Here is a 13,408-nt window from a genome sequence, read left to right on the forward strand (position 1 = left end):
GGCGAGGCGAGAATCGGAAGTCAAGGGCAAAACAGTCATACACGATCAATCAAACAAAGCAAAAGCGAACAGAGAGCGAGCTAGCAGGCGAGAAGCAAGTAGCGGGCAACGAAGGGACGAAGCGGCGAACTCTTCAGCCGGTGAACCGGAAACGGCTCCGAGGGCAAGGGAGGCGGGGTCAGGTCCTGAGGGCGGTGTCGAGGGGGCGGGCGACCAATCGGCGAGTGGGCAGGACGTCCGGAGGACCTGCAGGCATCCTCCTAAACTTACGGCACGTAACACTTACGGCACGTACCCGAAACTTACGGCACATATCCCTTACGGCACGTAACCAAAACTTACGGCACGTAACACCCCCCCACACAAGAGTGAACCCACACGGGTCACCAAAATACACAGATCCCAAACAAAAAACAACAAAAACCACAAAATAAACATAAGAAAACAAACAGAACGGAACTTCAGGGGAGGTAACAGAGTTATGAGGATCCGGGGTCACAGACTCAACCTTCGAAGGTTTATCCAGCAACGGCACAGACATGAACGTGTCCTCGAGGTCAATGTCGGCAAGCTGGCGCCGCTGTGCACGAGTAAGCACACACGCAGGAAACACCGTCGGGTGTTCCACCGCTACATCATTTTCACACAGCACAGGGTCCAGAACGACTTCGGGTAGAGGAACGATTCTCTTCCCCGCTATGTCATTCCCAAGAATAAACGTAATGCCTGGGACAGGTAACTGGGGCTGGACAGCTACTCGCACGTATCCCGAGAAATCGGGAGTACACAAATAAACGGTGTGCAGGGGAACTCCAGCCACACACAAATCAATTCCCTGCACTAACACATCCGTACCACAGTACGTATTGACAGACAGGGGAATAACCCCTTCCACCAAGAAGGACTGAGCGGCTCCCGTATCCCGCAGGATGGTCACAGGGTGCCGAGCATCCATCTCACTGAGCGAAACCGAACCAGTAAATACAAATGGTTCGAAAGCAGCATCAACGCGAGAGGAGGAGGACGAAGAACTGTCGGGGCAGGCAGCAACATTTACTTTCCTAGCTGCTGAACGAGCTTCCTTGCGCTTTAACACAGGACAAACAGATATAATATGGCCCACTTCGTGGCAATAGAAACACTCGCGTTTCTCCACGGGTGGTGGAGACGATGCTGACGAGGGGGAGGATACGACTGGACGAGTTTTACGTGGCAAAGGAATCGGAGTAAACACAGTTTTGTGGGTCAAAACGAACTCGTCAGCGAGGGTGGCAGCTTCAGTTAGCGAAGTGACCTTTTGCTCATTCAGGTACACTACCACTCGATCAGGAACACAGTTCTTAAATTCTTCTAACAGGACCAGTTCCTTAAGCTGGTCGTGGTTAAACACACCACTAGCGCCGCACCACTTATCAAATAAGACGGCTTTCTCGCGTGCGAACTCCACGTATGTTTGGCTGGCGGATTTGGGAAGCTTTCGAAAGTTCTGCCGATAAGCTTCCGGCACTAACTCATAAGCGCGAAGCACAGTAGCCTTCACAATGTCGTAATCCAGGCTCTGCTCTAACGCAAGAGCCGAACAAACTTCCTGTGCCTTACCCACAAGCTTACATTGCAGTAACAGTGACCAAAGGTGTTTGGGCCAGTTCAATGTCATAGCAATGCGCTCAAAAATGGAAAAGTAGGCGTCTACCTCATTTTCCCGAAACACAGGAACAAGACCGATGTGTCGGCTCACATCAAAGCTCGATCTACCAATTTCCGGGGAGACAGGCGAGCTCAAGGGAGACCGGGGACGGGGTCTAGGAGCGTCTTGGGCGTCAGCCTGGTCTCGGGCGGAGCGAGCTGCGGGTGGAGGTGTACCTGGTGTGGGTACCTTACGCGGAAGAGGCATTGGTTTTTGGTCGCCCATGCTCATCCGACGTAACTCCAGCTCCTTCTCAGCCTCCATCTCCATAGCCCGGACACGGAGTAGCTGAGCCTGGTACTCCTGTCTCTTAATCTCAAGCTCGAGCTCCCGTAGCTTAATCGTCAGCAGTAGGTCCTCCCTGGTTGAGCGGGGATCTCCAAGATCCATGCGGTGTCCACTCCCTGGATCGTCGCTGCTGGCCTCCGCTACAGCAGACATCCGAACCGGGGTGGCAGCAACACTAGGGGATCCACCCAACTCAGGCAGTATACCTTGCTGAACCAATTCATCGAGCAGAATTTGCTTAACAACCCGCTTGGAAGCCTCAGCGGGAACCAAAATGTTAAAGAAGTCTGCTATCTGTAGCAGATCATCCTTGCGGCACACATCAAATTGTTCGAGTGTGGGGTAAAGGGTGAACGCAACAAGGTCGAATTGGGCCATCACGATTACTGCAATTACCACAACACCCCCCCACACAAAAAAAATCCGCCAGACAAGCACGAAAGGGAAAGAAGGAAAGGACGAGCCCCCAATTTTGTTACGATCCAGTCTAGGGTTGGACCGCAACAAAGTGAAAGGGAAGGAGGGATTGGGGAGGACAGGACAACTAGGGCTAGGAGAAGGGAACACGGGACACAGAGGGAGTCTTTTTTTTATAGTTTTTTTTTTATAGTTTTTCACAAACACAATACAAACACTAGGTGTAACGAACGTCAGGAGTGACAAAGGCCAAAGAAACAAACAAAAGCACATCTACCGAGTAACCCAAGCTGAGCTACCTAAGTGAACACAAAGAAAATGGTGAAACGAAACAACAATGCCTAAATCTATCTCCCTGACCAAACAAACAATAATCCCCACGTTAACGAATAAACAAAAAGGCAGACACTCCCTACACACCTAGTGAAACACGAAACACCAAGCCGAGGCAAAGGTATCAAAAGGGAAAACCGAGAGGCGAAGTCGAAACACAGGCGAAAGTTCAAAACCAATCAAGCAATCAGAAACAAAGGCGAAAGTACAAATAAGGGCGAGGCGAGAATCGGAAGTCAAGGGCAAAACAGTCATACACGATCAATCAAACAAAGCAAAAGCGAACAGAGAGCGAGCTAGCAGGCGAGAAGCAAGTAGCGGGCAACGAAGGGACGAAGCGGCGAACTCTTCAGCCGGTGAACCGGAAACGGCTCCGAGGGCAAGGGAGGCGGGGTCAGGTCCTGAGGGCGGTGTCGAGGGGGCGGGCGACCAATCGGCGAGTGGGCAGGACGTCCGGAGGACCTGCAGGCATCCTCCTAAACTTACGGCACGTAACACTTACGGCACGTACCCGAAACTTACGGCACATATCCCTTACGGCACGTAACCAAAACTTACGGCACGTAACACCCTCCTGTTCCCTCCCTCACCTGATGCTTGTTGCCCTGCCTTAGTCTGTGTCTATAAGTACCTCCTTGTCTCATCATCTCCAGTCTGATCGTTAATGTCGCTCCTGTCTGACCATGTCTTTCCTCATGCACTATAGTCCCTCTCATTTTGATCCCTCACAATCCTGTTTATTTCCAGTCTCTGTTTGTTTAGTTACAATTCAACAAAACCCCTTTTGTTCCATCCAAACTCCAGTCCTCGAGTTCATTGTCCCTGTGTAACGTGACAATATCTCTTGTATCTTGCCGTTACTTGAGATATACATTCATTCATATACAGTTATGTGCAAAATAATAGCAGTCTAATATTACTTATGTGTTTAAGTACTGATTTTGGCAGAAATAATGATACAACATGGGAACAAATTCATGACTAGGTGTAGCAGAGTAATGGCCAACCAACAGACTTAACAGACATGACATGCATGCTGCTAATTGGGGGTAATTGACTAATTTAATGAAAGGGGTGTGTTCAAATTAATAGCAGTGTAGAGATCAGTTAGGGAGGTCATTCAATCTGTGAAGAAATGGGTGTCAATTTTGGCCCTTATTTAAGGAAGGAAGGCAGCAGATGTTGTACCTGCTGGTTTTAGCTCTTGCTCTGAGTAAAATGGGTCGTTCCAGACAAAAGTTTGATTGGAGAGGGGAAAACATACAAAGAAGTGCAGAAAATAATTGGCTGCTCAGCTAAAAAGATCTCAAATGCTTTGAAATGGCAAAGAAAACCCGAAACACGCGGTAGAAAAAGGAATACTACCATCTGCCTAGATCATAGAATAACAAGAATGGCAAAGAAGCATCCAATGATCAGCTCCAGAGAGATCAAAGAAGATCTCCATTTACCTGTGAGTACTTCAACAATCAGAAGATGCCTATGTGAAGCCAAACTATTTGCAAGAAACCCTTGTAAAGTACCACTGCTGAAAAAAAGACGTGTATTGAAAAGGTTACAGTTTGCCAAAGAACACATTGACTGGCCTAAAGAGAAAGTGGCACAATATTCTATGGACAGATGAGAGCAAGATTGTTCTTATTGGGTCTAAAGGCCGCAGACAGTTTGTGAGACGACCCCCAAACACTGAATACAAGCCACAGCACACTGTGAAGACCGTAAAACATGGAGGTGCAAACATAATGGTTTGGGGATGTTTCTCATACTTTGGAATGGGGCCCATTTATCGCATAACAGGCACCATGGACCAGTTTCAGTACCTAAAAATATTGGAAGAGGTCATGTTGCCTTATGCTGAGGAAGAAGTGCCCTTAAAATGGGTGTTTCAGCAGGACAACGATCCCAAACACACCAGCAAGCGGGCAACATCCTAGTTGAAGACCAAAAAGATTGATGTCGTGAAGTGGCCAGTCCAATCCCCGGACTGAGAATTTGTGGAGTGACCTCAAAAATTCTGTTTTTGGTGCAAAACCTAAGAATGCAGAAGATCTGTGGAATGTAGTCCAGTCAGCTTGGGCTGCAATTTCTGTTTGCAGGTGTCAAATGTTAGTTGACTCCATGCCACACAGATGTAAAGCAGGGATCAGAAATAATGGTTATTAGTTCAGTGCTTAAAGGAAAAGCTAAATCGCCATTTCATTTTCAGTTTATACTGTAAATATTCCAGTTTGTAAATGAAAATGCAGACACTGCTATTTTTCTGAACCTAATATTCTTTTTCTTCATTTTCAGTAGAAAACAAAAAAAAAAAAGAAAAGAAAAAATTGTTCATGTTTTCATTTGGAATTGAATGTGCACGGCTCCCAGTGCCTTAGTATATATGGAAATAAATGCTATTAGGAACATGGAACTTTTCCTCTGTTGTTTTAAACTGCTATTATTTTGCACATAACTATAGGCCTATATAGCTGGGAGTGAAGCTTAGGGTTAGCATGCAGGGTCAGCCATTGATCCGTTGCCGTGGAGACATTTTCCTGGGGGATATGAGCCTTGCTCAAGGGCCCAACGGCCATGTGGCTCCTCTGCACATCCATTTTCCAACACCGCTGCAACACCCCTCCTTCATGCTCGCTTTTCCGGTTGAGGATCCATGGCTTGTCTGTCTCACACAAGATTTCCTGTATGCATTAGTAACAAAAGAATAACTGACACAATATTATTCATCATGAATGAATTCAAGCAAAGATCTAATGGATAAGGCTGAGCTTAATGATCCATGTTGGAAAGAAAGTGCTGTTTTAGAATCATCGACCTGCTGCTCATTTCCAGGGGAACCACAGACTCATTGCTACTTGTCAACAAAACCGGTGACCCATTAGTTAGGTGTAGGAGCACTGACCAGCTGGTTAATTGGCTGCAGTTTTTTCAGACAAGGAAAATTTGGAACTAAAAGTAAAAAAAAGGCACTAGTAGCTATTTATGTTGTTCTTTGCTTTAGCGTGGTGTGGGTTTCTAAATTTATAGGTTTTCTACCAAGTTTATTTCAATTTCTTCTGTACATCTTTACGTTAGGCAGAAATGTAAAGTTACTTAAAGTATATTAGCACAATATATATATTTTTTTAACAAAGCCAGTGATTTTGCCTCAAATGGTTCCACATATGGGATCAATTCAATTCCTCGCACACTTGGTTAGATCCAAGTTCATCTGGAACATGTTTTGTGTAGCGTAGCCTTGGCAGGGCTCCCCATCGGACGTACGTCGAGAACTTACTGCTGTGGCTTTGTGCCAGAGGTAGAACTGCTAGTGCTACACAAGATGCATCGACACAAACGTAATCATTGCAAAGATCTGAACTCATTCAGCCTTGAACTGCAAGATACAGAATCCAGCTCTTAGGAAATTCCGTTTTCGGAAAAAGCTGGTAATGTCGAGCGATTTCCACCGAGCGGATAGAATATCATCAACTGGTTTTTATCAGCTGACAGATTTCACTTCTCTTAACATTTTGTCTCTCCAGATGAACTGAACTAGATCTTCTTTGTCTGTGAATATATTTATATATATTACATACATAATTTAGAGAAACTTTAATGTTAAACTGCTGACATGTCAGTGGCTATACAGCAGTAGACAAAAGATTGATAATGAACAGAGAAAATACGTTCAGTCATCCAGTCTTGGTGTTTTCACACATGCTGGCGCTCGTCGGAGAAAATACGCACAGAATTATTCCCTGAAGATGCAAACTGGCAGGATTATAATTACGATACGCAGTAAAAAAGCAGCAGATGCCAGTCATGCCTTGAGATACGAGTTTGCAGCCAACAAAGTCACGAAATCACACTTTATTTGCCATTTGCACAAGTACTGTATGAGTAGGAATCTTCAGTTTTCGCCATCTTCCCCTCCTTCGAGACGTAGACATTTTTCCTGGAGGGTCAGGGCTTCCGTGGCCCCAGGGACACTTTAACACACAGGCTTATCCAGGGGCCTCTGCGAAAGAGGGGCCCGCATGGTTGTCCACTTTTACTGTGTCCCTCCCAGTCAAGGGGGGGGGGGGGGGACTGATCGTGTTAACTTGCCTCTGCATGGGGCCCATGCCAATGTGACAACCACAGTATTCAAACTAGCAACCTTCCGCTCTGAGACACAGAAGTCTACTGCACTGAGCCACTCAACACTTCTTGTCATCAAGGTTATCAAGTATTACATAAATATTCCAGTTCTAAGAAAAGCCCTACCATTATGGGGGGAGAGCCTCGAGCCTCAGTAAACATTCCAGCTGTATAAATGGATGACGCAAAATCTGTTTTAAGTTTCCTCAGATAAAAATTTTAAAAACTGGAGCACGCTGGAGTAAATGATCAAATAATCACTTCCTCCCCAAATACACACAAGCTGGGAGGAAATACAAATGGCTTCTCTTTTCTTCCTCACGTGTTTGTTTCCATGGTTTGGGAGCAGACGACTGATCCCAGAGGTCTGCTACCTGCGGGACTTGGATCCGTGAGAAGGAGGGACGGGGTTTAGTAAGAAAAGTATTCCTGCCTCCTATATACTGGGCGGGGGGTTAGCACGTTAGCGCGGCAAAAGGATAACTAAAGCTTACTTAAAGAGATGGAAACGCCGTGTGGTTTTTGGTCCCTGTTTTTAGACTTTGAAAGCAATGCTTAGCAGCTGTGCTATATGGATGCTTTTCAGTGGGGGTGTAATTAGTAACCTACAATTATGGACATGGCCTTTATGTATATAGTGATTTAAAACCATGCAGACTGCAGCCCTCCGCATGCATTAAGTTTCATTTCGTTTTTTTTCTTAAGCTATTTCTCCAGCTTCTCGTTCCTGTTCCTGCATAAACACTTTTCCATTAAAACCTCTTCTCAAGAATTAAACAAGTTTTTTTCTTTTTTTTTTTTGTTACGTCGTTTATGAAATACGTATGTGCAGCTTCTGTTAAAGCATATACACTCACCTAAAGGATTATTAGGAACATCATACTAATACGGTGTTTGACCCCCTTTCACCTTCAGAACTGCCTTAATGCTACGTGGCATTGATTCAACAAGGTGCTGAAAGCATTCTTTAGAAATGTTGGCCCATATTGATAGGATAGGATCTTGCAGTTGATGGAGATTTGTGGGATGCACATCCAGGGCACGAAGCTCCCATTCCACCACATCCCAAAGATGCTCTATTTGGTTGAGATCTGGTGACTTTGGGGGCCATTGTAGTACAGTGAACTCATTGTCATGTTCAAGAAACCAATTTGAAATGATTCGAGCTTTGTGACATGGTGCATTATCCTGCTGGAAGTAGCCATCAGAGGATGGGTACATGGTGGTCATAAAGGGATGGACATGGTCAGAAACAATGCTCAGGTAGGCCGTGGCATTTAAACGATGCCCAATTGGCACTAAGGGGCCTAAAGTGTGCCAAGAAAACATCCCCCACACCATTACACCACCACCAGCAGCCTGCACAGTGGTAACAAGGCATGATGGATCCATGTTCTCATTCTGTTTATGCCAAATTCTGACTCTACCATTTGAATGTCTCAACAGAAATCGAGACTCATCAGACCAGGCAACATTTTTCCAGTCTTCAACTGTCCAATTTTGGTGAGCTCGTGCAAATTGTAGCCTCTTTTTCCTATTTGTAGTGGAGATGAGTGGTACTCGGTGGGGTCTTCTGCTGTTGTAGCCCATCCGCCTCAAGGTTGTGCGTGTTGTGGCTTCACAAATGCTTTGCTGCATACCTCGGTTGTAACGAGTGGTTATTTCAGTCAAAGTTGCTCTTCTATCAGCTTGAATCAGTCGGCCCATTCTCCTCTGACCTCTAGCATCAACAAGCCATTTTCGCCCACAGGACTGCCGCATACTGGATGTTTTTCCCTTTGCACACCATTCTTTGTAAACCCTAGAAATGGTTGTGCGTGAAAATCCCAGTAACTGAGCAGATTGTGAAATACTCAGACCGGCCCGTCTGGCACCAACAACCATGCCACGCTCAAAATTGCTTAAATCACCTTTCTTTCCCATTCTGACATTCAGTTTGGAGTTCAGGAGATTGTCTTGACCAGGACCACACCCCTAAATGCATTGAAGCAACTGCCATGTGATTGGTTGATTAGATAATTGCATTAATGAGAAATTGAACAGGTGTTCCTAATAATCCTTTAGGTGAGTGTATCTGATACAGCTATCCGGCGGTAATTAATCCGTTCATTTTTTTTACATACCTTTTTCACTGATTTTGGGGACTTTTTCATCAGATATCTTACGATGAAAATGAGAATAGGTTCGCAATTTTTAAGGTTCACATTTAACCGAGAAAGGACGCGATTAATCGTGACCCACAAGATACATTATGTATGTATTAGTCTCCCCGCACTGCATGATTAATCGCGCTAAAGCAGCGCGGCTCTGCATTGCACCTGTTTTAAAAGACGATGACACGTGACTTGGTCCCACATTAGACAGCAGTATATTACACACATGGCGACATCATATGCTGTTGCTTCCCGTTGACACGTCGACGCTCATGTTTCTAATTTTTTGAGGAAAAGCATCCAACATGTGCGCCACTCACATTTCATATGGCTTTCATGCTACTGTAGTCGGGGGCACAGAGATCTCACTCAAGTGCCCTTACAAAAAAAAAAAACAGGCTTATTGGAAAAAGCAAAAAGGATCAGCGAATCAGCGATTACTAGCGACAGATTACACACTTGTATTAGACATTGTTTTGTGCAGTGTAACTGGAGGTTTGGGATGGTAGAGCTTTTTATAATTGTTAAATTATTTTTTTCCTTTTTTTTCCAATGTGTGGAAAGAAAATCATCCTTGGTGCCAGAACAAACGCTCACAGCCTCACCATTCGTCCTCAGGTAGAAAAACCAAACGATGCGTGCAGCTTAGACAAATAAGCCTCGTCTAGATAGCCGGGAAGGAAATCCCAGAGGAAATGGAAAGTGTAGAAGACTCCTTAAGCTACACCTAAGAAAACACAGGGCTACATATTTCTCTGTTTAGTACTACTGCTAATATTTGGCCCCGTTTATATGGTGCATGTGGGCTATTTTGTAGCACACATTTTCCCAAGAACAGAGCCAGAAGCCTTTTTGAATATGTTGTGAATGTTACCTACTAACCAAACCTGATCTGAACAATAACTAAAGCGAATGTTAAAAACAACATTTACTGTAGATGTTCTCCTTGCATTTACAAATTTGTCATTCAAGAGCTTCACTAGAGGTTAATGAAAAACGGAGACTGAGTCTGTACTGGTGGGGTCCAATTTTAATGAAAATGAAAGAGAACACGCTATTAAAATCATTAGTATACATTTATTTGGGGGCGGGCTAAAGCCCTCCTAAAACAGCCCAAGCGATGCTCCCGGTGTCATTTTCAGTGAGTGGTTGTTAAATTTCCACTAAGTGAAGTTTCTGGTGACTAATGCCAGACCAGACCTAGAGTCTTGGATGCGCTGATTAGTATACAAAATAGCTACTTCTACTGCTGAAAATAAGTATGACATTTGAAAATGTAATGACAGTTTGGGTGTCACGGTTTAATGGTCCTGACCTATAGCCTTGTAGGACTCCTGCAGATACGTGGCCTATCTAGGAGGCAAATTTATACAGGAAGTCCTCAGCCAAACTCTCATTTTGCATGTGTAACAATCCTGTGAATAATTTCCCTGAAAGATGTTCTCCTGCCTCGGGGAAAAGAAATGGCATTTCAGTTTGGCACATCTTTATGGAGCAGTAAACCCCCCCTTGAGAAGTAAGTACACCCGCCCCCTCCCGAATCACAGAAGGAATGTCACATAAAGCCTTAAGTGCTGCAGTCCAGATGCTATTCCTTTTAAGACACTAGAATCACAGCCCAAAGCACGACGTGCATTTTAGGAATAAATGTCATGCGCATTCATAATGCTTTGTTTTCGTTTTTGCTCCTAGAACCTCCTTGATCGTTATTCAAACCCATTTGCTCTCAGCACGCTTACCAACAAATCTGGTATGATAAAACCAAAGTAAGAAGCGTGTCATGCCAGAGTGCTGGTCCCATACTGATAATATACTTTATTTTTCAGCAAGGGAATAAAGATCACAGAATGAAATATGACCCCCAAAATGACCCAGCACACAGCAAAATGAAAACAAACGATAACTGTTTGCAGACCTAAAATCTTTTGTGGGTCATGGCTACTCAGCACTGTTTAGGTATAATTGTCTGGATAAAGACTAATTCCTTTGTAATCTGACATAATCTGTATGTGTACTAATTTTACCTTTCTGGCATAATATGGATTTTTGAGTCACATCTGAAATACAGAGAATTACTGTCCAATAGGATGCTTCTTCTATTTACTCACGGGAGATTTAGTTATACAAAAATATTCTGAGGGTAGGGCGAAAAATGATTTGTTGAGAGATACAACCAATCAGATTGTAGAGGAGGTAGGTCCGAGCAACTAGAGGAGACAGGACCAACCAATCAGATCTCTCTCAACAAATTATTTTTCGCTCTGCCCTTGGGACAGTTTTGTATAAGTAAAGCTTTTCAGAGCTAAAAAGTTGTAGTTAATGTATTGTTATTGCTAGTAATATTTGTTACCAAGGGTAGCTTAGCTGGTGGCACTGTGGCCTCACACCTCTGGGGTTCCGGGCTCTGTACACATGGAGTTTTCCATGTTCTTTCTGCATTTCCAGCAGTTTTCTCCAGGTGCCCTGGTTCCCTCTCACAGTCCAAAAGCATGTTAAATTGACCATAGTGTGTGACTGTGTTTACTCCACAATGGACTAGCATTCAATCCAGGCTGTTCCCATGCTTTGTGACCTGTGTTCAAGGCAGACTGAGCACCCCTGTACTGACACACAGTTGGAAGATGGATGCATGGATAGATTCTTCACCAAAATGTAAAGAATATACGTCGTGCAGATGTAAATGCTCCTTATTATGCCAGATGTGCTGATCCTTTGGATTTTCTTACCCATCAACATGGTTTAGGGGCTCAGGTTTAAACTTAGCTGTTGTAAGTGACACACCAGTGCGAGTTCATTTTGTTTATTTGTCTGCCCAAAACAGTGTGGAATGTAAAGCACATTCAGAGGTCTACTAATTTTATTAGGGTATCAAATTGCGAGAAAGATAAGAAGCTTTCAGGACTTGACTCCAGGAGTCGGACTCCCTTGAGTTTTTATTTTACGACAGGAAGTCAAGCTTTTGGCCTTCTAACTCATGACTAACCCAGGTCAACTGACCTTAGTTATCAGAAAAATAAGTTTTGCAATTAGTAAACAAAGCAACAAACTATGCAGTAAGTTACCTTAAAAAAATAAACCATCTTGTCGAATCATTGTCTCAAAAACATTTAGGAATATGTTTTGTCTTTAAAAGTTGAGTAGTCGTACTTTATCACGTCATCACATGTATAGTATAAGTTTTCCTGGTTTATGTAACGTAACTTAAGAATAAACATTGTTTAGCAATACACGACAGGATATTTATGTTTTTCTGAATGATGAGTATATAGCTGGTTATGTTGTGGTGACCATAGTTTCGTTCTGAAACCTCAAAATGGGTCACAAACGAAGTGAGCTGTGTCAAAATTCTGCTTCAAAGAGCTCTGGATCTCACTTCAAAGCTTCCCCCTGCTCATTTACAGACCAGACACAAACCCGGGAATCATACACTCGTCTTCCAAAAAAACATCATGTGAAATTCTGTCTATTCAGTATTTACAGTCGAGCGCCCTAAAATTAAGGACAGTCAGCCCAAATCTCATGGAAGAATTTATCACAGATACACCATGAGCAAAGCACATAAAATTCAAACAACTCAAACAATATATTCTAAAATTTAATTAAATTAAATTAATTCCATTCGTCTTTAGCTCAGTGTTTCCCAGTCCGGTCCTTGGGGACCTACAGACAGTCCACATTTTGCTCCCTCCCAGCTCCCCCCTGCTTTCCTGAGCACGCACTGTACAGGAGATCCTGGAGCCACACCTCAACAGCAGGTCAGCTGAAAGCGGAGCTCTCCACAAGTGTCTCAGATACATTGGGAAGCTGGCTGTAAACCATAGGAGTATCGCTTTGTCTTGCTTCCTTGTCAACTATAAGGTTATTAATTTCAGTGCCTGAAACAAGTTCTCGATTGATCTGTAACTTCCAAGTACAAAAGCTCACAGAAGGTCCAGAACTGGTCCAAGCTAAAGAAACCCATCTACCTCAGTAGCTGTGGAAGCAATTTTTCTGATTGGTCAGCGACGTGGGCGGGCTATCTGATTAGTAAAGTGAGGATCTTCACAAGTGACAGAATTCTATAATAGTGTTTCCAAATCTGGTCCTCGGGGATCTACAGTCAGTCCACGTTTTTGCTCCCTCTCAGATTCATACCGGGACCTGGGAGGGAGCAAAAAACGTGGACTGTGTGGCAGTGAGCAAGGAGGGAGCAAAAACGTGGACTGTGCGGCAGTGAGCAAGGAGGGAGCAAAAACGTGGATTGTGTGGCAGTGAGCAAGGTGGGAGCAAAAACGTGGACTGTGTTGCGGTGAGCAAGGAGGGAGCAAAAACGTGGACTGTCTGGCAGGGAGCTGGGAGGGAGCAAAAAACGTGGACTGTCTGGCAGTGAGCAAGGAGGGAGCAAAAACATGTTCTGTGTGGCAGTGAGCAA

This window comes from Paramormyrops kingsleyae, chromosome 21 (assembly GCF_048594095.1).
Source record: "Paramormyrops kingsleyae isolate MSU_618 chromosome 21, PKINGS_0.4, whole genome shotgun sequence".
NCBI lineage: Eukaryota > Metazoa > Chordata > Actinopteri > Osteoglossiformes > Mormyridae > Paramormyrops > Paramormyrops kingsleyae.